This window comes from Leuciscus leuciscus (genome assembly GCF_965113295.1).
Source record: "Leuciscus leuciscus genome assembly, chromosome: 14".
Taxonomy (NCBI): domain Eukaryota; kingdom Metazoa; phylum Chordata; class Actinopteri; order Cypriniformes; family Leuciscidae; genus Leuciscus; species Leuciscus leuciscus.
In genome coordinates, this window is record NC_138738.1 from 43,027,514 (window position 1) to 43,055,318 (window position 27,805).

General features: G+C 39.1%; 1 protein-coding gene and 1 long non-coding RNA gene across 3 annotated transcripts in view; one reads left to right on the forward strand and one right to left on the reverse strand.

The window, feature by feature from the left end:
* LOC309473958 (uncharacterized protein) overlaps positions 1-27,805 on the forward strand; it is a 128,173-nt gene that overhangs the window by 41,282 nt on the left and 59,086 nt on the right. The gene's annotated exons all lie outside the window — the stretch shown is intronic.
* On the reverse strand, positions 25,372-26,707 carry LOC309474030. The gene is made up of 2 exons (XR_014197195.1): positions 26,630-26,707; positions 25,372-26,089 (listed from the first exon to the last, which is right to left on the reverse strand). It is a non-coding gene; the product is annotated as an uncharacterized lncRNA (long non-coding RNA).

A 27,805-nucleotide genomic window follows, 5' to 3' on the forward strand; every position in this document is an offset into this window, starting at 1 on the left:
CAGCTGTTTTCTATGTGAATATATAGTCAAATGTAATTTATTCCTGTGATCAAAGCTGAATTTTCAGCATCATTACTCCAGTCTTCAGTGTCACATGATCCTTCAGAAATCACTCTAATATGATGATTTGAGGATCAAGAAACATTTATGATTATTATCAGTGTTGAAAACAGTTTTTTAAAATTTTATTTCATGATGCTATGATGAATAGAAAGTTCAAAAGAACAGCATTTATCTGAAATAGAAAGCTTTTGTAACATTAAACACTACCATTCAAAAGTTTGGAGTCAGTAAGAATTTTAATTTGATTTTTGGGGGAAATAAATCAAATAAATCAATACTTTTATTCATCAAGGATGAGTTAAACTAATCAAAAGTTACAGTAAAGACATTTATAATGTTAGAAAATATTCTATTTTAAATAAATGCTGTTCTTTTGAACTTTCTATTCATCAAAGAATTTTGAAAAAAAATTGTACACAACTGTTTTCAACATTGAAAATAATAATGAATGTTTTTTGAGCATCAAATCATCATATCAGAATGATTTCTGAAGGATCATGTGACACTGAAGACTGGAGTAATGATGCTGAAAATTCAGCTTTGATCACAGGAATAAATTACACTTTAAAATATATTAAAATAGAAAACAGTCATTTTAAATTGTCATAATATTTCACAATAATACTGTTTTGTTTTATTGTTTTTTATCAAATAAATGCAGCCTTGGTGAGCAGAAGAGACTTCTTTTAAAAACATAAAAAATCTTACCGATCTAAAACTTTTGACCAGTAGTGTATATATATATATATATATAATACTATTTTTGTCAAAAATAAAGTCATCAACTAAGATTTTAGCTGTTCCAATGTTGGCTATATTCAAACTAATGAATAAATATGATAAAATGTAGGGCTATAATCATTTTTTTTATAAAGAAAGAGTACACTTGAAATATTGTTGAAATTGTAATTATTGTTGTAATTGTAACCTTTTTAATAAAATAGCAAAACATATTTACAAGATAGATGTAAGCAAAATCTTAAATGGTCAATATAAGTCTTCTTCTAAATATATCTTTTGTCCTTGCATTGTGGCTCAGTCACTGTGTCACACCTGAATGAATGGCTCATTATGCAGAGTCATTACGCATAACGGGTGGGACATTGTATTCTCAGGTGTAAACTACTCCCCCTTTACGCCCCCCTCGCATATTGGCTTTCCAAGCAAAACCTGTTTTACACAATTTAAATCAATGTATTGTTTTATTGTGAACGATAAAGCAAGACTATTTTCACATAATTTTGAAGACAGAACTCGAAGCGACAACATCCATTAGTCAAAAGTCTTATTGACGCATATTTAGTATGAGTTTTGTGGTCTTATTTCAGCAACTTTCATTTTTATTTTTTTCAATTACCACGCATAAACATTATTCTCTTAAAAATACAAACATCTACATACATGTTCCTCACATATTATGGTAGCCCTGTTTGTGCTATATAGAGTGAATTTACACCTTTGCCATTAACATGTTTATAAATAACTGAAAAAAGCACAAATGTCAGAGCATGTCAAAACATCCCAAGGGCCCCAAAAACACCTTAGACCTCAGAGGGTTAAACACACCCGAACCCACTGATCAAGCCCAGTTAAACACACCAGAACCCACTGATCAAGCCCAGTTAAACACACCCGAACCCGCAAATCAAGCCCAGTTAACCCTCTGAGGTCTGAGCTGTTTTCTGGCCCTGGAGGTGTTCTGACATGCTCTGACATCTGTGCTTATTTCTGTTACTAGTGACATTTTCATGGCTAAAGTCTTATTACACTGTATTCAGCACAAACTCTGCTACAATAATATATAAGCAGCATGTGTGTAAAAGTTTGTAGTTTTGAGATAATGACATTTATGCGTGGTTTGTGAAAATACCCCAAAAAATTGTCACTGAAATAAGGCCATGAAACCCATACTGATTATTTCTTCACAAGACTTTTGAAAATTGTATGACGTAGCCTAGAATATTTGCTCCAAAACTATGTGAAAATCATCCTGACTGCTCATTCAGATAAGACAATATATTGATTTAAAATTTCTAAGACGTGTTTTGTGTGACAAAGCCATATGCGAAGAGGCGTGATCATCTCATGAATATGTAAGGCTTTAACACCTGAGAAAGACAAAGACACTCCCCTAACTGCCCTATTAGGAGCGATCAGGCCCTGTCATTCAGAGCAACCTTGCACAAAGAATGAGGAGATTTAAAAAAGAATGGCTTTTAAATCCGTGTATCATTCGTTCAGTCGTTTTTTGATTTAATATTGAAAGTAGAAAAATTAGAAAACAGTTCCTTTTTTGATTTTTCATTTTTTCCCAAAAAACGAAAAACAAGAATTCAGCTTTAGTTTTCGTTTTTCGTTCTGAGGTAGCAAAATTAATAAACAGCTTGATATTCGATTTCTACACATGGGCGGGAATGAAACGCCCCTTTCCTCTGATTTGTCAGCCGAAGATCAAACTGTCCCGTCATCAGTTCTTCCTCAGTTCTGCACTGCAGAATAAGAGTCCTCCGTTGTGCAGATTCTTAACGTGTTTATTGCAACTTTTTCATATTTTTTCCATCAACCAGACTAACGAATGGCTCAACACAACCCGTACTGGGGAATAGACTAGACAGGGTTTTCTTCTGTGTAGACCAGAGTTCTCAAGTGCCAGGGGTTTGCTATTTTCCGAACTGTAAAGTCACGTTTTTTTTACTTTTTTATTTTTATTTATCATGAACCACGCTGTGTTTTAATCCTAAGTGACTATATAATGCATTTTACTTAAAATAATCTAAATGTTGACTTTCAAAAGTAGGCGCGTCAGAAGGCTATTCACTCTATTTTGGTTCATTTTTGGTGTGCGCCAGAAAGATGTTCAAGGAGTTTGAGACGCAGCGCATCATGTTGTTTTCTTTATTTTTTAAAGGTCATTTGTAGTCATTTTGAATGTACACAGATAAAAATAAACATTTTACTGCTTCGAATGACAGAGTATTAAACGACAGAATATTAAGTTATTTCCCCTGCTGAGCAACAAATCCAACACAATCTCATAAAAGTGCGTATCTATAGCACGAATGATAATTCTCGTATAATTTATACGCCAAAACGAGTTTAAGCGTTCAAATGATACGCACTGCAAACCCCTTGGGTAGGATTAGGGGTGAGGAGGGCGTGCATATTAAGCGCCATAAAGTGCGTATCATATACACGCGAAAACTGCGTACCATATTTACGCTAAAACTCGTTTTGGCGTATAAATGATACGAGATATTATCATTCGTGCTATAGATACGCACTTCCAAGTGATGGTGCTGGCGCATTGCTCGCTCACACAACATCTAGGCTATTATCAGTTCACTTCTGGCATTGCTAACTTGACATCGCAGCCTATTCATTATTAAAATAAAACACAGTCAACCAAATATTTAAAAATGATTCTGCTTAATTTAATTGGTCTTTTGTACAATATAAAGGCTGTGCTGCACAGTCCTACTTGCTGTTATTCCAAACTCATTTCCCTTGCTGTGAAGATGATGATTTAGCATACGTGTATATTGGGACTCGACTGAAGTACGAAGCCTTCTTTACATTACTAGTTAGCATCCAAATGTTACATTGCAAATATGGAAACCTTGGACCGAATGAGAGATGCGCGAAACCAATGTCCGTACAGTTTCAGTTTCAATAAAGGACATAATAGGCTATTATTATAAGTTATTAGGTTAGGCTATATTTTTATTATACGGGCTACTTATTTTTCATTCTTGTTGTTTTCTGAATACCATTCATTTAAGGATTTGACATAGGCTACAGTAAGGGGAAGTAAAATACGCATAGACATAGCCTATATGTTATTAATAGTGTTTATAATGTTAATGTTGTATTTTATTTACGGTCTTTTACACTATTTCTGAATAGGCTAATAATAAAATGCGTTTGTTTCCCTCTCAACATGACCGTGATCTTTGTACACATCTTTGAGATATAAATTAATACATTTTAATAAAACACAAGGCCTACATAATAAAACTCAGAAGAGTATGTATTTTAATATCTCTGTTGTTCTCTGTTCTCCGGTTGTTAGATAGTCAGTCTGAATGACAGTTCATGCGTTTACGTTAAAATAGGCCTATTGTCAATGCATTATTCTTTTCTTTGTGTATTAGTGTTCAAAATATTTAATTTACAACTAATTATATTGATTTATATGTTCATTTATTATAAAAAAAAAAAAAAAAAATTACTGGGTGAGGCGACCATGGTAGGCTTAACAGCCGTCATTTACCCTGCATACCCAGCTGATGCAAAGCGTAGGTGAATTTATATCTACACAGAAGAAAGCCCTGTGTCTGGTTGTTTGATGAAAAAAAGATGAAATGTAGCCTAGTTGCAATAAACGCGTTAAGAATCTGCACAACGGAGGACTCTTATTCTGCAGTGCAGAACTGAGGAAAATCTTCGGCTGACAAATCAGAGGAAAGGGGCGTTTCATTCCCGCCCATGTGTAGAAATCGAATATTCAAGCTGTTTATTATTTGTTCTACCTCAGAACGAAAAATGACAAATCAAGCTGAATTCTTGTTTTTCGTTTTTTGGGGAAAAATGAAAAATCGAAAAGGGACTGTTTTCTCATTCTTATACTTTCAATATTAAATAAAAAACGACTGAACGAATGATACACGGATTCTTTTAGATTGTTTGGATTTATTTACAACACAACACAATCCAAAAATACACAACAAATGACAAAAGAGCACATTGAAAACAATGATCCAAAGACAGAGACCTTTGTGCCATTCCTAAAAACATTGTACATACCTTTCATTTCCAAGGTGTTTGATTTTCACTTTTCCATGTTCATGTACAGAGACTCATGTGAATGTTGAAGTCAGCAGGACTCAGTTGCATCTGGTCCCTGAAAGAAAACAAAAAAAGTGAACATACTGGTATCAAGAGAAACTAGGCCTGCACGAGGCCTTAGATTTTTCTGGTTAAAATTGCTTTTTAAAATTCACAGAATACACACACACACACAAATGTTTCCAACAATATATAATATAATGAACACCAGGTTTGTTGTGCCTTGTAGGCATAGGCTATGCGCAGTGCTGCTGTAATAAGGATCCACTGAAAGCAAGTGATAGATGAGAACCCAAGTGCAGTTTATTAACTAAAACAAAACATGAAACAAAACATGACGTGGCATAAAAACAAAAACCAAAGCATGAACTTGCATAACAGCAGACTACAGGAAACAATACTTGACAAAGACACATGGCAAACATGAGGGCTTAAATACACAGACTAATGACAAAACAAGGGACACCTGTGAACAATGATCAGACAATTAACCAATGACAAGACATGGCAGGATCACATGACAAACAGGGAATCACATGACAGACATGGAAACAAGACATGACACAGAAACATGACAAGAACAAACCCAAAACGTGACAGCTGCATAAAATAATAATAACAATAACCTATAGCAGCCTATAAATCTTTCATAAATCTAAGAATTTCAGTAACAACTATGCTAGAGAAAAATATATTGATTATCATATGTTACTTCAAATGTTTCCATTCGTTATGATGATATGAAATGAGATAATAGTAAAAATATAAAGCCTATTGTTTGGTGCATTTTGCTATTCAAACGCGATCATGCTCCAAATTATGATACATTCAAACGCGATCGCGCTCCAATATATGAAACATTATGGTTACCATATTTTACATTTACGTTTGAGCAGATATCCACAAACAGTATTTAACAGTAAACACGGGTCTAAATATTATAATATTCACCATATATCTAGCAACAGTTCAACTGCAATGTGAAGTTTATGCAACAATACCATAAACTAATAAGTAAGAATTTCTTACCTTACATCTTTCTTGTCTTCAAATCGCGTTCTTCTTCTTCTGATGTAAATCCAATGTAAGCTCAGACGTGTCTTCCAAACTCGACGAAAAGCAGAGACTTGTGAAGTGTTTTGGTGTTTTGTGTTTGAGGTAACGAGGGCGTTCGCGTCCCATGTGGAGATTTGCATGTGAATCTCTTTTGCGCGAGTGGGCGTGTCGAATTAAAAAGTAATTAGCAAGCGTTTGAGATACTGGACATCCTGTTGGTTTTATACAAATGACTTAAACAGAGAATATTTGTTTGCAGTTTGAATCCGATCATTTAAAAGTACACACTTAAATGTTTATAAAGGTATATGGCTCATAAATGTGTGAGAAGTATTCGCTGAGTTTTGTTTCAGTTTATAGACGTGCTCAAGAAAAAAAAGTTCACCGCGACGGAGAGGCAGAACGCACACCCTGTTTATTTTCTTTATTTTACAAAAGCACAATGTTTTGATTTGATTGTAAGTGGACACATACAAAAGTAGAAATATCACAGATTCTTTTTTTATATTTCTTTTTTCTGTATGACCATAAATGACGGAGTAATTTAAGTTTATTGTGCTACAATGTGAAGAAAATCCAGCAAAACGCGGGGGCGCGTTTGCCGACCTCAGAGGGTTAAACACACCCGAACCCACAAATCAAGCCCAGTTAAACACACCCGAACCCGCTGATCAAGCGCAGTTAAACACACCAGAACCCGCTGATCAAGCCCAGTTAAACACAACCGAACCAGCTGATCAAGCCCAGTTAAACACAACCGAACCAGCTGATCAAGCGCAGTTAAACACACCCGAACCCGCTGATCAAGCCCAGTTAAACACACCAGAACCCGCTCATCAAGCCCAGTTAAAAACACCCGAACCCGCTCATCAAGCCCAGTTAAACACACCCGAACCCGTTGATCAAGCCCAGTTAAACACACCCGAACCCGCTGATCAAGCGCAGTTAAACACACCAACACCCGCTGATCAAGCCCAGTTAAACACACCCGAACCCGCTGATCAAGCGCAGTTAAACACACCAACACCCGCTGATCAAGCCCAGTTAAACACACCCGAACCCGCTGATCAAGCGCAGTTAAACACACCAACACCCGCTGATCAAGCCCAGTTAAACACACCCGAACCCGCTGATCAAGCCCAGTTAAACACACCAGAACCCGCTGATCAAGCCCAGTTAAACACACCCGAACCCGCTCATCAAGCCCAGTTAAACACACCAGAACCCGCTGATCAAGCCCAGTTAAACACACCCGAACCCGCTCATCAAGCCCAGTTAAACACACCCGAACCCGCTCATCAAGCCCAGTTAAACACACCCGAACCCGCTCATCAAGCCCAGTTAAACACACCCGAACCCGCAAATCAAGCCCAGTTAAACACACCCGAACCCGCTCATCAAGCCCAGTTAAACACACCCGAACCCGCTGATCAAGCCCAGTTAAACACACCCGAACCCACTAATCAAGCCCAGTCAGGGTTCGAATTACGGGGGAGCTAAGGGGAGCTCGGCTCCCCTGAAAAGGACCTGGGCTCCCCTGAAAGCCTACTTTGAGACATTTAGGGGGAGCTCTAAAACACTGTCCATTTTTTGTGTTGCATATAGATTTAGATTTTCTGTACATTAAGGTTCCTGAAATAAATGATGATATTAAAAATGTGTCAATGTTGTGTGTTTATTCGCTCATTACATTACTATTTCCGAACATCTGTTTTTTTTTTTTTTTTTTTTTTTTTTTCTATTTCCGAACATCTGTCTCCACTAATAAATGCAATGCTGTGTCTCCTGCTGTGACCATCCATGCGTGGCAGCGCTGCACTGAAATTACTACGTTTACGTCACCACTTGAACTTCTCACTGAGTTGGTATTTGAATGTTAGCTTAACTTCAAGTTCAAAACATACTTTATTCGTTTTTTGGAACACTCTGTGGATACTAATACGAATGTCAAAAAGAAAGCAGCCAAACCTCAGTCAATTTGGATTTACAAAACAAACGAAGAGGAGTGATGACAGCGCACCAGCTACAACTAGCTTGCCGGTGTTACCGCCACCGCCGCTAAAAGTTGCTGCTAGTGACAGCACCATCACCGAGGATAGCGAGACTTGGGCGCCAGAAACCACCGCTGCGACCTGCAGCGGACCAGGCGATCATGCAACAACTTTCAACTGGACAACAAAGCAATGGAGTAAGTGGAGAATCAGGAATACATGGTTCTAATACAATTACTTACTTGATCTGTGCGTTTGTGAGGATTGGCCCTAATCCTATTTAATATTGATGTATTTTTTGTATGATTGTTGTGAGTTATTCTGTTTTAATCATGATTTGCATGATGTAGGCCTAAGCGCAGTTGATTCAGAACCGTGGACAGAGCTGTTTGCCCTAACACTGACAACACTGACTGACGCTTGCGTTTTGAAGTAAACGGTTTACTAAGTAAACAATAGGGTTACTGTAAACCTATTGTTTTAAATGCCCGAACATGCACCAAAAGCGTTAAAGTCAGTCAGGGAGGATCGGAAAATAGGGCTCCCCCGAAAGCCACTTTGTAATTCGAACCCTGAGCCCAGTTAAACACACCCGAACCCGCTCATCAAGCCCAGTTAAACACACCCGAACCCGCAAATCAAGCCCAGTTAAACACACCCGAACCCGCAGATCAAGCCCAGTTAAACACACCCGAACCCGCTGATCAAGCCCAGTTAACCACACCCGAACCCGCTGATCAAGCCCAGTTAAACACACCCGAACCCGCTGATCAAGCCCAGTTAAACACACCCGAACCCGCTGATCAAGCCCAGTTAAACACACCCGAACCCGCTGATCAAGCCCAGTTAAACACACCCGAACCCGCTGATCAAGCCCAGTTAAACACACCCGAACCCGCTGATCAAGCCCAGTTAAACACACCCGAACCCGCTGATCAAGCCCAGTTAAACACACCCGAACCCGCTCATCAAGCCCAGTTAAACACAACTGAACCCGCTGATCAAGCCCAGTTAAACACACCCGAACCCGCTCATCAAGCCCAGTTAAACACACCCGAACCCGCTCATCGAGACTGGGGACTTCCAGGCTGGAGCTTAAAGGAATAGTTCACCTGAAAATTAACAATCATAGTACAAAGCATCATTTTAAGAAACACTGTAAAAAGTGATATTCAAAGTTGTAAATAAAACAACAAGATTATCGGAGTACATTTTACAAGAAAAAGTATTGATTTTGCATGTATTTATGGACGATGAAAGACACTGTGAACTGTAATTATTAGGATATGCTAACAACTGCAAGTAATTCTTTTGGAAATTCTTGTTTTATGTTACAGAGAAAACACTAGGTTTGCAACAACATAAAGGGTGGGTAAATGATGACAGAATATAATTTTTTGGGTAAAATATTCCTTCAATGTGGTTCTCCCGCTCCATATAAGAGGTCAAGTGTAAATACACTAGCATGAGTGTTGAAGCGCAGGACTGGCTTCTGTCTCCCCCTGCTGCTGAGAGACTGAACTGGCACAGTAGAAGACACAAATGAAAAACATGATCTTATCCCGAAGCTTAATCTGCAGTATCTGAGAGCTCAAATTCACCATCACACGGTAATTTAACAGTAGTTCAGCCAGAATTCAGTAACTAATCAGAGTGTTTCTGCTTCATACAAGTTCCCCGAGGCTCTTTACGCACAGCTGAAGACGAGGAGGGATTTCTAGATTAAATTTTTAATCTCCTCACTATCAGTTTCATAGACTCCTCAGAGTCAGAGAGAAACATGCAGGCGATCAGCATCCAAAGAGTTTTATTTGAGATTATCCCGCTCACATCAGCGATATTAAACGTTGGTGTCGGGTCCAAGCAGAGCTCGTATCTGAATCTGATTAGGCCGCTTGTGTTTGCATATCTCACAGGTCGACATTCTGAAGAACGGATTACGACGGAAGTCCAGATCTGAGGGCGATTTAAGACTGTGAGATAATGGTGGATGCAGTTGGGTGGGACTCTGATGCTCTCATTCTGCCAATCACACACACAGAAACCAACAGCGCAGGCGGCTGAGCTTCAGATACGAGCGCTTTTGGAATAAAACACACTTTCACACACTAATCTGTTTATTTGTCTACTAGCAGTTTCCAGCAGTAGACATACATGAACACAGGGGAATTCAGGGGTTTTTTTTTTCATCAGAACTACTACATGCAAAATGTAATATTGTGTACGATAACATTCTGCTGTGGATATGATATTTTATTTGTATTTTTTTATATATATATTTTTTTTTACTTAACTTATATCTACAGTTAAAAAATATTCATTAAATTAAATAATACTGTTATGTACCTCACACTGACATCCACCATAAGAACACTGAAGTTAAAACTGAAACCAATATGATGGATCAAAGTTCATCACAAGCAGCTTTTCAACAATCTGAGATAAACACTAATATATAGAAGATGCACAAAACACCATCATGGAAACACACACACTGCTAAAATAATGCAATTAACATTAATTTGACAACATAAAATGGAACATAAAACCCTAATGTACAACTGATTTAAAAAATAAATAAAAATTAAGAAACAATTAAGTGTCACACTGGGAATTCTGGGAATGTCAGTTTATGGCTTTTGACTGTACATTATGAGATGACTTAAATGAGATTCCAAAAATTATAAATAAAATAGTATTTTACTGTAAAATTACATGAAATGTCCAATTATATATTACAGTTTTTCACTGTATAAAGAGAGAAAACTTACTGGTAACAAATTAACAGGTTTTAACCATTTAACATTTTTACAGTCTTTTAACGTCAAAATTATATTTATTTTTAAATACACACAATTAAATGATGTTTTCATGTATGTTTAATAGTGAGACTGTCATGGCAGAGCGACAGTTTTAAGAGCCTGTCTGAGCTTTGTAAGTTTGTAAGTATGGCAAATATGCTGACTGTTCATTAGCCAGACATTCATTTCTGAGTTTGTGTGCTTGCATTAAGTATATTTCAGGCCTAGACTGGAGAGAAAAAGTCAACTAGAGAGGAGGGAAACTGTTCATCTGAAATAACTGTTCAAATTAGTTCTTGTAAACAACTAAAGTGAAATCTGCAGGCACCCCTCCATAAACACGCAGCTCACAGCTGCTCGCCATCCAGACAGGAATTAAAAACATACTCATTCATTAATACAAAATTTGCTCTGTTAATTTGCATCAAAATGTGCAGGAGTCAGAGATGAGGAACCTGCAGTAATTAGACTGAATTAAATTAGTGCAGAGTAACGATCAAAGCAATAAATGTGAGAGGCAGGATGGAATATAGTGTGTGTGTGTGTGTGTGTGTGTGTGTGTGTGTGTGTGTGTGTGTGTGTGTGTGTGTGTGTGTGTGTGTGTGTGTGTGTGTGTTTGTGTAGTAGAACCCTCCCCTACTGAATGCATGCTTTGTGATGCGGTCGCAATGTTTGACTCTCTCTGAAGAGCTTCTCCCTTCCAGCAGAAAGAACTACAGCAGATCTACAGCAGATCTACAGCAGAACTACAGCGGAACTCCAGCAGAACTCCAGCAGATCTACAGCAGATCTACAGCAGAACTCCAGCAGAACTACAGCAGATCTACAGCAGATCTACAGCGGAACTACAGCAGAACTACAGCAGATCTACAGCAGAACTACAGCGGAACTCCAGCAGAACTACAGCAGATCTACAGCAGAACTACAGCAGAACTCCAGCAGAACTACAGCAGATCTACAGCAGAACTACAGCGGAACTACAGCAGAACTAAGCGGAACTCCAGCAGAACTCCAGCATAACTCCAGCAGATCTACAGCAGATCTACAGCGGAACTACAGCGGAACTACAGCGGAACTACAGCTGAACTACAGCGGAACTACAGCAGAACTACAGCAGAACTACAGCGGAACTACAGCAGAACTACAGCGGAACTCCAGTGTAACTACAGCAGAACTCCAGCAGAACTACAGCAGAACTACAGCAGAACTGCAGCACATCTCCAGCGGAACTACAGCAGATCTACAGCGGAACTACAGCAGATCTACAGCGGAACTACAGCAGAACTACAGCGGAACTACAGCGGAACTCCAGTAGAACTCCAGCAGAACTCCAGCGGAACACCAGCAGAAGTACAGCGGAACTCCAGCAGAACTCCAGCTGAAATCCTGCAGAACTCCAGTGGAACTCCAGCAGAACTCCAGCGGAACTCCAGCAGAACTACAGACAGCGGAACTCCAGCAGAACTCCAGCAGAGCTGCAGCGGAACTCCAGTAGAACTCCAGCAGAACTCCAGCGGAACACCAGCGGAACTACAGCGGAAGTACAGCGGAACTCCAGCAGAACTCCAGCTGAAATCCTGCAGAACTCCAGCGGAACTCCAGCAGAACTCCAGCGGAACTCCAGCAGAACTCCAGCAGAACTCCAGCAGAACTCCAGCAGAGCTGCAGCGGAACTCCAGCAGAACTCCAGCGGAACTACAGCGGAACTACAGCGGATCTCCAGCAGAACTCCAGCAGATCTACAGCGGAACTCCAGCAGAACTCCAGCAGAAACTCCAGCAGAACTACAGCGGAACTCCAGCGGAACTACAGCAGAACTACAGCAGAACTCCACTGCAGACATTGAGCCTAAACCTGCCGTGAAAAAAGTGCCAGTGAGCCCAACTGCTACTACACACCGGTCCCTGGGGGAGCATTAATGGATCTAATTGTATGAAACTTGTTTGGAAGCCCTGCCCACTTCCCCACCACTGTGAATGAGCTATATCTGGACTCATGTAATGTGTAGGATTTATTTGAGGAAATAAAACCTTTGAATCACCCATTACTGCGGGTCCCTCCCAGTCCAGAGTGTCCTGTGTTTCCAGAGTGCCTGCCCAGCCTCCCTCTCCCTCCTCCTCTACTATATACAATGGATTCATCAGCCTTTCCTCCGCTGGTTCCTGTTTGTCCCTCGGCTTATCCACAGCTGGCCCACTCGGGTCTTCCAGTCCCCAGTCCCCAGTTTTGCCTTGGTTTGAGGATCCCCGTCTCTGCCTCCAGCCACAGAGCCCCGGACTCCACCTCCGGTCCTACTCATGTGTCACACCTGTTTCTAGTTAGTTATCTCATTTAGTTCCTAGTGTTTGTCTGTGTATTTATAGCCCTCAGTTTTAGTTGTCAAGTCAAGTCAAGTCACATTTATTTATATGGCTCTTTTTACAATACAGATTGTTTCAAAGCAGCTTTACAGAGATAACAGGAAAATAATGCAAAAAAGTTTGTTTCCTGAAGAAAATAGCTTCACAGTCCAGCTTAAGTAAGTACGGTGATGTTTCATTTTTGTTTTAAAAAAGTTATTCATTTAGTTTATTTATATATATATATAGCCACTCTGGAGTAAACCGTGATGTTATAGTCCAGCTCAGTTCAGTTCTTCTATAATAATGTCAATGCAGGCAGATCAATATTATTGTTGGTAATCTTAGCCCCAACTAAGCAAGCCAAGCCAATGGCAACAAAGGTGAAAAGGTGACAAAGGCGAAAAAGGCGACAGTGGCAAGGAACCAAAACTCCATCAGGGCAGAATGGAGAAAAAAACCTTGGGAGAAACTAGACTCAGTCGCGGGGCCAGTTCTCCTCTGGCCAATGAACGAACAGTGTATGATTAGTTCAAGTTTCAAGTTTCACTTTATTTATCCTTAGAAAGGAAATTTAGTGTGCAGCAGGATATCTAAAAACAAAAACAGGATAAGAGCACTACCAGATGCCAGATGATTACCAGATGCCAGATGATTACCACTACCAGATGATTATGATTCAGGCAGCATAATAGGTCAGAAGTCAGATTGGTTTTGGAACAATCAGAATATTATCCAGTTCCATCTGGTTGAAGATCAGAGGCACGCCGTTATGGAGACGGGTTTGTTGAGGATCAGTGCCGATGGCTGTCGTGTCGATGAGGCCTTCACAGGGGAGAGTCTTAGTTGACACAATCTCTGCTAACACTTCAGGGATGCGTTGTGGTCGTGTCTAGGCGCAGGTCCACCATCTGATCTGCATACGGCCTGGATCAAGCTGATTACAGTAAACCTCGGAATAAGCAGAAAGACTAACATTAGCGTACATGCCATTCTTCTTATGATTTAACGAGTACACCGGGTGTTATGGGAAGTGTTCCTGGCTGACCTTATTTATGCAGCCTAATAATCATTTAACTGATTTGAATAATAGGAATGTATAATTTTCTATGTATATGCCAGGATAACCCTCTGAGGTCTGAGCTGTTTTCTGGGCCCTGGAGGTGTTCTGACATGCTCTGACATTTGTGTTTTTTTCTGTTACTAGTGACATTTTCATGGCTAAAGTCTAATTACACTGTATTCAGCACAAACTCTGCTACAATAATATATCAGCAGCATGTATGTAAAAGTTTGTAGTTTTGAGATAATGACATTTATGCGTGGTTTGTGAAAATACAAAAAAAAATTCTCACTGAAATAAGGCCATGAAACCCATACTGATTATTTCTTCACAAGACTTTTGAAAATTGTATGACATAGCCTAGAATATTTGCTCCAAAACTATGTGAAAATCACCCTGACTGCTCATTCAGATAAGACAATATATTGATTTAAAATTTCTAAGACGTGTTTTGTGTGACAAAGCCATATGCGAAGAGGCGTGATCATCTCATTAATATGTAAGGTTTTAACACCTGAGAAAGACAAAGACACTCCCCTAACTGCCCTATTAGGAGCGATCAGGCCCTGTCATTCAGAGCAACCTTGCACAAAGAATGAGGAGATTTAAAAAAGAATGGCTTTTAGATTGTTTGGATTTATTTACAACACAACACAATCCAAAAATACAAATGACAAAAGAGCACATTGAAAACAATGATCCAAAGACAGAGACCTTTGTGCCATTCCTAAAAACATTGTACATACCTTTCATTTCCAAGGTGTTTGATTTTCACTTTACCATGTTCATGTACAGAGACTCATGTGAATGTTGAAGTCAGCAGGACTCAGTTGCATCTGGTCCCTGAAAGAAAAAAAAAAAGAAAAAACTGTGAACATACTGATATCAAGAGAAACTATAGGGCTGCACGATTTTGGGAATAGATTTTAGATTTTTCTGGTTAAAATTTCTTTTTAAAATTCACAGAATACACACACACACACACACACACACACACACACGTTTCCAACAATATATAATGAACACCAGGTTTGTTGTGCCTTGTAGGCATAGGCTACGCAGTGCTGCATAAAATAATAATAACAATAAATTAAATCTTCCAAAAGATTTCAAGAACAACTACGCTAGAGAAAAATACATTGATTATCATATGTTACTTCAAATGTTTCCATTCGTTATGATGATATGAAATGAGATAATAGTAAAAACATAAAGCCTAATGTTTGGTGCATTTTTCCTTTCAAACGCAATCGCGCTCCAAAATATGATACATTAAAACCCACAGCGCGCTCCAAAATATGATACATTCAAACGCCATCGCGCTCCAAAATATTAAACATTATGGTTATACATATCTATGTTTGAGCAGATATCCACAAACAGTATTTAACAGGAAACACGGGTCTAAATAGTATAATATTCACCATATATCTAGCAACAGTTCAACTGCAATGTGAAGTTTATGCAACAATACCATAAACTAATAAGTAAGAATTTCTTACCTTACATCTTTCTTGTCTTCAAATCGCGTTCTTCTTCTGGGGGTAAATCCAATGTAAGCTCAGACGTGTCTTCCAAACTCGACGAAAAGCAGAGACTTGTGAAGTGTTTTGGTGTTTTGTGTTTGAGGTAACGAGGGCGTTCGCGTTCCATGTGGAGATTTGCATGTGAATCTCTTTTGCGCGAGTGGGCGTGTCGAATTAAAAAGTAATTAGCAAGCGTTTGAGATACTGGACATCCTGTTGGTTTTATACAAATTACTTAAACAGAGAATATTTGTTTTCAGTTTGAATCCGATCATTTAAAAGTACACACTTAAATGTGTATAAAGGTATATGGCTCATAAATGTGTGAGAAGTATTCGCTGAGTTTTGTTTCAGTTTATAGACGTGCTCAAGAAAAAAAAGTTCACCGCGACGGAGAGGCAGAACGCACACCCTGTTTATTTTCTTTATTTTACAAAAGCACAATGTTTTGATTTGATTGTAAGTGGACACATACAAAAGTAGAAATATCACAGATTATTTTTTTATATTTCTTTTTTCTGTATAACCATAAATGACGGAGTAATTTAAGTTTATGTTGCTGCTATGTGAAAAAAATCCAGCAAAACGCGTCGGCGCGTTTCTCGACCTCAGAGGGTTAAAGAGATGTGTTTTTGGTCTAGCTTTTAACTGACAGAGTGTGTCTGCTTCCTGGACAATGTTAGGAAGACTGTTCCAGAGTTTTGGTGCTAAATAGGAAAAGGATCTACCGCCAGCAGTCGATTTTGATATTCTAGGTATTATCAACTGGCCAGAGTTTTGAGATCGCAATAGACGTGAAGGACTATAATGCGTTAAGAGCTCGCTCAAGTACTGCGGAGCTAAACCATTTAGTGCTTTGTAAGTAATCAGCAATATTTAAACATTTATACGATGTTTAATAGGGAGCCAGTGTAGTGTTGACAGAACTGGGCTAATATGGTCATACTTCTGTAGTTTGTTTATTAAGCGTGCAGGGCAACCACCCAGTAGAGCATTACAGTAATCTAGCCTTGAGGTCATGAACACATGAACTAATAGTTCCGCATTTGTCAATGAGAGCATATGACGTAATTTAGATATAGTTTTAAGATGGAAAAATGCGGTTTTACAGATACTAGACACGTGACTTTCAAATGAAAGATTTGTATCGAAAAGCACACCCAGGTTCCTCACCGACGACGAAGACTTGACAGAGCAGCCATCAAGTGTTAGACAGTATTCTAGATTATTACGTGAGGCAGTTTTTTGTCCAATAATTAGAAATCTCTGTTTTTTTCAGAATTAAGTAGTAGGAAATTACTAGTCATTCAATTTTTTATATTAGCTATGCATTCCGTTAATTTTGTGAATTGGTAAGTTTTGTCAGGGCGTGAAGAAATATAGAGCTGAGTATCATCAGCATTACAGTGAAAACTAATTCCATGGTTCCTAATGATATCTCCCAAGGGTAGCATGTACAGAGTGAACAGCAACGGTTCTAGTACTGAGCCTTGTGGTACACCATACTGAACTTGTGATCAATGAGACATCTCTTCATTTACTGCTACAAACTGATAACGGTCTAATGCCAACATAATTTTCGAGTCTATTTAAAAGAATGTTGTGGGCAATAGTATCAAATGCAGCACTAAGATCGAGTAACACCAATAGCGAGATACAACCACGATCGGATGATAAGAGCAAATCATTTGTGACTCTAATGAGAGCTGTCTCAGTACTATTGTACGGTCTAAATCCTGACTGAAAATCCTTGCAGATATAATTTATTTCTAAAAAACGAACATAGTTGTGAGGATACCGCCTTTTCTAGTATCTTTGACAGAAAAGGTAGATTCGAGATCGGCCTGTAATTGACTAATTCTGTACGATAAAGTTGCGTTTTTTTTAACAAGCGGTTTACAGTTTTTCTCAATCGATTTGGTACATTTCTCCAAACTCAGGTAACAGCTCTCAAAACAGTTAACACAGCAAACTAAACACACTCTTATGTTGGTGAAACAGGTAAGTATTCACTGCACAATGAAACACAGCATTTTATTCTAGTAATGCATTTATTAAAATGCAATATTAACATCAAAACTAAAAGTGTGTTCTCTGTTGATTTGATCAATTCAGCTGAAGATACCCAAAGAAATAAATGAAAATACAGGTTTTTCATTAAGTTCTTTAATGAGGAGTTCAGGTGTATGACAATGAGTAGTCACCCCACAAAAAAAAAAAAATATATATATATGCAAACAAGTACATAGGTAAATAAAAAATACAAATAAAAAAGGTACTGCATTCATTGAATCAATTAATTTATTGATCATGCCTCTCAATTACATCTGGCCAGAGAATTTCATCAACATCACAGCAAATATTTTCACGAGTCATACATCGTGGGGAAAAAACACCTTGAATGCTGTATCCATCCTTGACATGCTTGTGCCCCAATATCTGCACAGGCCTCTTCCATCGCTTGAAGACTTACTTGGTTGTAAAGTTTGCGATCATGTACTTTCCATCTCCAAGAGGAGAAGAATTCCTCAATGGGATTCAGGAAAGGAGAATATGGTGGAAGGAACACCATCCTGAAATGTGGGTGATTCTCAAACCACTCTCGCACTAGTGCTGAATGGTGGAATTCGACATTGTCCCAAACAACTACAAAATTCTGCACCATTTGCTCCTGATCACCCTGCGGAAAGAGGATTTCATTGAGGTTTAAAAAATGTAGGAGCTTTGCTGTGTTGTATGGTCCCAAGACAGCATTGTGTGCCACAACACCGGTTGTAGAAATTGTGGCACAGAGAGTGATGTTGCCTGCTCATTGTCCAGGGACATTGACTGTAGCACGATGGCCAGTCACATTTCTCCCTCTTCTCCTTTTTTTGTGAAGATTGAAGCCTGCTTCGTCAATATACAGGTACTCATAATGAGTTGCACTGCTATCCAACTCCCAGATTCTCTAGAGTAAAAAGAACACAAGGTACAATACAGTAAGTTAGTGTTTTACAGTAATGGATTAATAGTCAATTGTAAAAGTAATGGATTTATTGCAGTCAATACTACTGTGAAACTGTTGCTGAAGTTTGAGTTCACACTTTGAAGCAGCAGTATACATAGATAGGCCTAAATCTTTTCACTTACAGTAGCATGGAATAGTTTATGGACATTAAAATTCAGGAAAAATATATCTTTGTGTTGACAGTAAAAGTGCAGTAATTGGGTTGCACATACTTGAACAAACTGGAATTGCAACTTCACTCTAACGGATGTAGCAACAATGACATCCGGCCAGCTGCTTTTCACATTAAGTGAATCATGAGGGTGTCGAACACATCTTCTTTGTCCTTAGGAAGACGAGCTCTGGTTACTATTACTCCCCACGGGGCAATTCACCAGCCCAGTGTGACTGGGATTCACCCCCAGTTCAGCGTGAACTCCCCGTGACTTTATAGACTCGTGACATTCCAGATACTCCACACACACACACACACACACACACACACACACACACACACACACACAAACACGTGTGGACTTTGAAACAGAAACCCCCTACAGAAAAGGACTTTTACCCATAAAGTCACTCTTAAATGTACTAAATATATCCCTTTCTGTGTTAAGAGGTGTGTGTAAACCATAGGAAAGCATATATGTCCTATTGTAACATTAATAGAACTGCAAATGCCTATACTAATGCATAATAATGTATCTTTGCATTGCTACAACGTCTATATTCTATTTTTGATATCTCTGTAATCCTCTCCAGCTAACGGAGTTAAATTTCGATAACCAATTGCAGTAATTTGTATCGTTTGACACCTTTCATATGTCTGGAGCAAATCTTCTCAAATTCGATCTCAATCATGACTCATTCGAGTGGGCATGTCTAACCGGACAAAGGAAAACCTTCCGCTCGAAATGCGCTAAGATGATTCGTCCTCCACGAAAAAGGGGACGTGGGACACTGCTCACGGGACACTGATAAAAGTCCAAACTTTCAGTTTGCTATCTCTCTCAACTCTCTCAACTCTCAACGCTCTCAACCCTCATCTTCTTCTTCTCCACGCGCAGCGCTTCTCCTCCCAACGCAACCAGCTGGACAGGCCTTGGCTTCTCCTCTGGGACGCATGCCCGCGTCATGTAGAAGCTGCCGTTCTTTTGCAACTAAGTTCCTACTCGCCTTTCCCCTCCACAAGGGAAATGATCTGAACTTTCTCGGTAAGGTTAAATTCAAGTGAGCCTTTACATCGTCTTGCGAAACGACCCGGAAGACGAAGCTAGACGCAAACCAGCCGGACACGCGCACACGCGCGCCCCCCTCTTCAGCACCACACTGAAAGAGCACAGAATCTTGCAAGTAACGTTATCTCTCTCATAAAGCTGATTTCAGGTGTCCAGCTCTTAGGTCTGTGAATTAAGTTGCCCTCTATCTCTTCTCTCTATTTCTTTCTTTCTTTCTTTCTTTCATTTCATTTATTCTGACCACGCGATGTTTTATCTTTTTGTTTGGTTAAATGTTGGTTTGTTTTATTGTTTGCATTCTTACGTACATTTATATTTGTAGCCCATATAATCTCTCTAGTTTACATCTATTAAAATCCATTTATACTTTAACTGTCTCTGTGTTTGAAAACCCACCTCATAAGTCAATGAAATCAAAGATCTAAGCTACAAGCTCGATATTATAGACTACCTTGAGTAGTTTTAATTCATAAACTCAGAAAGTTTTATGTTCGTGGCCAGAAGATAAACTGTCTTGGAGTTTGTAAACGGGATACCCCTTCTTAACTGTGATAATCTTACATTTATTCGCTGGACGAATGACTGATGACGAGAGACCAGTTACAGAACGAGGTATTTCCGAAAATTGATAAAGTAATGTATATGCGATTTATGAATTATGACCATGAGTTATGATTAGTAATATTTCCCAAATTCCCTATATTCTTGAGCTAATTCGCATTGACCCAGAGTCATTTACGTTACAGATTGGTGGAGTTATTTTAGGCAGTTTCAAACTTTATTTGGTGGACAAATTCAGTTTCAGTTGAATGTGTATTATGGCTATTAATAATTGTACACGCGCATTTTGAATTGTGAGATAAGTCGCTAAAGCGAACTCACTCAGCTGACGGTAGGCACAAAGCCAGCTCAGCTCTGCAAATTAACAGTTTCAAAAATGTCTAAGCATTTTTATCACTATTAACCCCCTGAGGTCGGCTGTATCGCCGGCAATACCAGCTGGCTTTTTTTTAATCAGTGTAAAAGAAACTCATAAATACTCTGTTGACTTTGAATTTCCATAGGAGTTTCATACATCAATCGATTCTGTCAAATGTGTATTATTTTTGTGTATACTCACAATAAAAACAAAGTGTTGTGCTTTTTGCCAAATAAAGAAAAATAAACACGAAGCGAGTTCTGCCTTCTCTCTGCCAGTGAAGTCCATTCTGAAACGCGTCCGAAAATGAACAATAACTCAGCAAATACTCAGTCAAACAGGCATACAGACACACAGGCATGAAGCTTGAATTCTCTTCCTTTAAATGAAGTAATTTATATAAAAAACAAATATTCTCATCTTGTGAAATCTGTATTAAAAGAGAGCGATTCCAGTCGAGCTCATCTCAGCTCATTACGTTATAATCGGCCCCGCCCACGGAGAGCGCGCGCTATTCAAACGCAAATGACTGAGGCAATCCTGTGAACGCCCACATATCAGCTCGAGAAAACACATCAAGTTTATTCAGATAAGTGTACTTGTCTACACTGTCTCGCAGCGCTGTGAGGAATATAATAATGGAAAACGTACCTCAGAAGTGCTGGTATTTCGAGGAGCAACGGATGGAATACTGTAGTAAGTTTTTTTTCATTCTCAAGTAAATCGCGTTTCTGTGTGAATGAATGAACGGCAGAGATGCGCTGTTTACCACAACTCGCAAAAAGACGGTTTAAATTTCAATTGCGTTTCTGTGTGTGAATGAATGATCTGCTTTTAGCAAACTATTTTGCTATAAAAATCGACTGAAATATGTTGAAATAAAATTTATTTGTATAAGCAACGTATTAAACTGCAAATTAACATTTATATTCCTTATAATAAAAACGAAAGACCTATGTTACAGACAAATGAAAGACAACATTACGTTGATTAGTTTTGGATAGATTACACATTTTTACTGTAAAATATCTGCCACCTCAAATAAGCTTTTGTTTGCCAATTTTTGCTAATATGTTAAATATAGTATGTTTTGTCAATGTGGGCTATATTCGAAGTAATGAATCCTTAACTTTGAAATATGTATGATAAAATGTATACTTTAGTTTTTACAAAGAAAGATTACACTTCAATTGTTGTTGTAATTGTAACCTTTTTAATAAGGTAGATGTAAACAAATTTTAAAAGGTAAATATAAGCCTTTTCTTTAAAAAAAATTTATTGTGTTTTATTATTGACAAATTTGGGGAGAGGATACATATTCCAAAACTGAAAATACAGTATGAGAATTAACTGCACAATTACTAGACATGTTTTCCTTGGATATTATACAATTTGCAAGCAAAATTTGTGAAAAAAAATAAAAAAATAAAAATTGACATGCTTCCAACTGTGAACCAATTTGGTAGAATATATATATATATATATATATATTTTTTTTCTTGCATTCTTTCTTGTGGCTATAGGTGACACACCTGAATGAATGGCTCATTAAGTATGCGGGCCCCATTGTCTCCTCAGGTGTGAACCACTACATATGCATGATGCTGTTGAATGGTTGACGCCCCTTGCGCATATTGCCTTTACAAACAAAAAGTGTTTTACAAGATTTAAATCAATGTATTGTGTTATGTGAATGATAAGGGCAGGATGATTTTCACATCATTTTGAAGAAAAAACTCTAGGCAACGACATCAATTAGTCAAAAGTCTTATTCATACATATTTAGTATGTGTTTTGTGGCCTTATTTCAGAAACTTTAGTTTTTAGTTTTTTCAATAATCATGCATAAACATTATTCTCTCAAAAATACAAACATGTACATGCATGTTGCTCACATATTATGGTAGCCCTGTTTGTGCTAAATAGAGTGTAATTATACCTTTGCCATTAATATGTTTATAAGCAACTGAAAAAAGCACAAATGTCAGGGCATGTCAGAACATCTCAAGGACCCCAAAAACGCCTCAGACCCCAGAGGGTTAACCCTCTGGAGTCTGAGCGTTTTTTTGGGCCCTGGGGGTGTTCTGACATGCCCTGACATTTGTGCTTTTTTCAGTTGCTTATAAACATATTAATGGCAAAGGTGTAAATTCACTCTATATAGCACAAACAGGACTACAATAATATGTGAGCCACATGTATGTGTGGTTATCGAAAAAACTAAAAATTAAAAATTTTGAAATAAGACCACAAAACACATACTAAATATGTGGCAATAAGACTTTTGACTTATGGATGTCGTCGCCTATAGTTTTTTCTTCAAAATTATGTGAAAATAGTCTTGCTTTATCGTTCACATAAAACCATACATTGATTTAAATTGATGTAAAACAGGTTTTGCTTGGAAAGCCAATATGCGAGGGGGCGTGAACGAGGAGTGGTTTACACCTTAGAATACACCCACTCTGCATAATGATGAGCCATTCACTCAGGTGTGACACTGACTGAGCCACAATGAAAGGACAAAAGATATATTTAGAAGAAGACTTATATTGACCATTTAAGATTTTGCTTACATCTATCTTGTAAATATGTTTTGCTATTTTATTAAAATGGTTACAATTACAACAATAATTACAATTTCAACAATATTTCAAGTGTACTCTTTCTTTGTAAAAAAAAAATGATTATAGGCCCTACATTTTATCTATGTATTCATTAGTTTGAATATAACCAACATTGGAACAGCTAACATCTTAGTTGATGACTTTATTTTTGACAAAAATCGTATTTTATATATAGAAATGGCTAAACAAAAGCTTATTTGATGTGGCAGTATATTCTACAGTAAAAACTGTACCCAAATCTACTAAACAAAATGTTGTCTTTCATATTTCGTCTGACTGTAACGTTGTTTTCATGAAATATTAGGGCATATTGTTAATTTGCAGTTTAATACGTTGCTTATACAAATAGCCTACATTTTATTTCAACATTCAGTCGATGTTTACTTATCTCAGTATAGCAATACAGTTTGCTAAAACATCATCATTCATTCACACACGCGATTTAAATTTAAACTGTCTTTGCCAGCTGTGGTAAACAGCGCGCATTCATGCCGTTTATTCATTCATAAACAGAAACCCACGTGAAGAAATTCACGTGAGAAGGAAAAAACTTACTTGTATTCCTCAGCTCGCTCCTCGATATACCCGCACTTCTGAGGGACATTTTCGATTAGTATTATTCCTCACAGCGCTGCAAGACGGTGTAAACAATGATCTAAATAAACGTGTGTGTTTTCTCGAGCTGATGTGGGCGTTCACAGGATTGCCTCAGCCATTTGCGTTTGAATAGCGCGCGCTCTCCGTGGGCGGGGCCGATTATAACGTAATGAGATGAGATGAGCTCGACTGGAATCGCTCTCTTTTAATACAGATTTCACAAGATGAGAATAATTGTTTTTTTATATAAATGACTTCATTTAAAAGAAGAGAATTCAAGCTTCATGCCTGTCTGTCTGTATGTCTGTTTGACTGAGTATTCGCTGAGTTATTGTTAATTTTCGGACGCGTTTCAGAATGGACTTCACTGGCAGAGAGAAGGCAGAACTCGCTTCGTGTTTATTTTTCTTTATTTGGCAAAAAGCACAACACTTTGTTTTTATTGTGAGTATACACAAAAATAATACACATTTAACAGAATCGATTGATGTATGAAACTCCTATGGAAAATCAAAGTCAACAGAGTATTTATGAGTTTCTTTTACACTAATAAAAAAAAAGCGAGCTGGTATCGCCGGCGATACAGCCGACCTCAGGGGGTTAAGTGCTAAAACTGCAGCTCATAATATAGCATTTGTCCCTGTAAAGACGAAGCAAACTCTTTGCAGTTGGTACATGTAATATGATTTAAACCGACTAAATAAGACGAAGAAATCTCTTTTTAGTGTGAAGACGTAAATCTGATCTGAGCAGACGCCTCAGTTTCCAGTCGTAATAGGCCTTATTATTATCGTTAGCAACGATAAAAAAATTCCTGGTCAAAAATTGGCCTAGCTAACCAATTTTGCAAACCTAATGCATTTAAATCATAAAGTGCTATTTGGATTAATGTTTATGGGAGGTGAAACAGATGCATAATCCCTGTTTTGTCCACAGCTCTATTAATTAAACAGATGCATTAATTCCTGTTGGTCCACAGTTTTATGAATTAAACAGAGGAATAATTCCTGTTGGTTCAGTTTATTAATTAAAACAGACGATAATTCCTGTTGTTATTTAAACCGTTTCATGTATAATGTGTAATTAAATAGACGTGTATTTCCTGTTAGTCACATGTTGTGAAACTCGCGTCATTTTTCGCATGCAACCGAGCGCAAAATGAGCCCATATATCAGATAAAAGATAAAAATCTGCAGTCTGAATTACTCCACGGACCAACACTAGAGGGCAGCCTTTAGGTGTGTGGCAGTTCTCAAATTACGCGCCCCCACCGACGTCATCCTGCGTCTTTTTTTTTTTTCTCTTTCCCCAGTCTCTTCAGGGGGGGTAGGTTATTCCGATAATTAACCATCAGTTATCATAATTCCTTTTCATTGTATCATTATTTTAGTAAAGCCTTTGCCTCTGACCCCTGCATACATATTTACTCAATTTGACGAAACCAGAAAGCCTTAATTCACTTTAAGTCTAACATCTTAATCCCTTATTGTGTATCTATTGGCAGGATTCAGTCAGTGCACTGTGGTGATCCGACAGTCATCTCTGGTGGTTTCCGGTGGGCGGGGATCATCTGTCCGGCGTTACTGACACTGCGCTCCGTCTGGTGTTGGGACCGTCGGAGAGTCTGACCGCGCCCGCTGGTTTCCACCTGGATGACCTCTATTCACCCCAGGTAAACTGAAATTTGATAAAACCCATCCACTTATTATGAACCACAGAATACTAGATATTCCTCCGGATATATTTTAGGTGTTTGGCCCACCTTTCTCTCTCTAAGACACACCTTCTTCCGAGGTCCTGTCCCGATAATCCACGCATCTCCTGGCCCTATCAGGAACTCTAGCAGTGTTAATAGGCTTAGGCCTCTTTATTTTATTTTTTTATAACGCTCCCCGTGTTATTGTTTGTGACATTTCATTGCAGACCAATTCACTTCCTTGTGTTGTGTTTCCCTTTGATCTTCCCTACCTTCAACTTTGTCTTTTTCTCCATTCTGTTGTGATTTGTTTCTCTCATTTCACTTATGGCGCTTTTCCACTACACAGTACCAGCTCGCCTCGGCTCGCCTCGACTCGACTCGGCTCGGCTCTGTTTGGTTTTCCACTGTGTAAAAGTTGTACCTGTACCTGCTTCCAGGTACTTTTTTTCGTACCACCTCCGGCGAGGTTCTAAGCGAGCTGAGGCGATACTAAAATGTGACGTGAAAACACAGCAGACTGCTGATTGGTCAGAGAGAATCGTCACTATTAACTGCGTCATCATTGCACGCGCCAGACAGAGTATCCTGAATAAAAAACAGCAAAAACAAAAACAAAAACAGCCAAAAACAGCATACACTCGATTTCCTCCATTGTCCTGTGTGTGTGGGTAGCGGGTGTGTCTCGCGCGTCTCGCGTAAAAGATTAAGTCACGGCAGTTTCCTGCGGCGTCGCTATGACGACCAGGTACTATTGTGGAGGTACTATCTGCAATGGAAAACGGAGCGAAAAGCGAGCCGAGCCGAGGCGAGTCGAGTCGAGGCGAGCCGAGGCGAGCTGGTACTGTGTAGTGGAAAAGCGCCATTTGAGACAGAACCTAAGAGAGACCCCAGGAAAGCTGAATAATAGAGTGACGATCAAAGCTGGCGTCGCTAGACGACCCCCAGGCTACCGCCTGTCCAAATCTCTATTGTGGGTTTTACCCATACCCACGAAATTGGCTCCGCTAACTATCGGTCAGTTAGCCCCGAAATTCTCATAGACGGCATAGCCCATATGAGTATAGCTCGTTAACCCTAAAACAAACTTGCATTTTGTCTCTTTTTGTGTGTGCTGTGCTTCTCTCGCCACAGTAAGCCGAGATGTCGAGCTCACCCAGTCCCGCAGTCCGCTGGCACAACCTCGAGACATGGCTGCGAGAAATGACAACAACCGTTCAACCCCAGGACGCCACTGACCCACAGTACCTGAACCAGTTTGAGACCTATGATCCAACCCAGAAGTACGACCACGAGCAGCTGCCCAAAATCTTCAGAAAACTCGCACTCAACCTCGTCACCAAGGCCCGGGCCAGCGAAAGGACCAACCTCGACCTGGAGCAGAAGGCAGCCGCACTACAGCTTCAGGCCACAGAAGCCCGGAAGGACCGAGCCCACACACAGAGTCGTCTAGACCAGCTACTCTTCCTGACCGAGGAGGAGGACGAGACGGACACAACGCTACAACAGGAAGTTGAAAGACTTCAAAATGCCCTGGACGATCTTCGTCGGCACACAGACCAAAGACAGCAGTCGGAGGAGGAAAACACCAGGAAGGAACTCAACGAAAGGCTTCAACAGGCTAAAGCTCTCCTTGAGAGAGCAGAGACTGAAATCCATCAGCTCGCTCAGCAGAGACACGACCTCAGAGACGAACTTGACATTGTTCGCAGAGAACTGAGACATGAAGGGGAAGAACATCTCACACAACGGTTCTCCCTCTGAAATGTGCCGCTAATTGAAGCTACTGTGGATCTGTTTACATTGGGCTGAACTCTCTGCCCAGCTTCTCTCAGTGAGAAACCATGATTTATGACATGGTCACTAAGCGTGGCTCTGATTTCATTTGAAACACGTTTGTACCCTATCCTTCTACCTCTCCTCCCTCCTCTTACACCTTGCGCTCCTCTTCCTCTCTGTCCATCTCTTCTTATATTTTCTACTCTTTCTCTTTCCACTATACCATTGCCCTTCAATCTATCCATCTCTTCTCCCTCTACTCCTCTATCT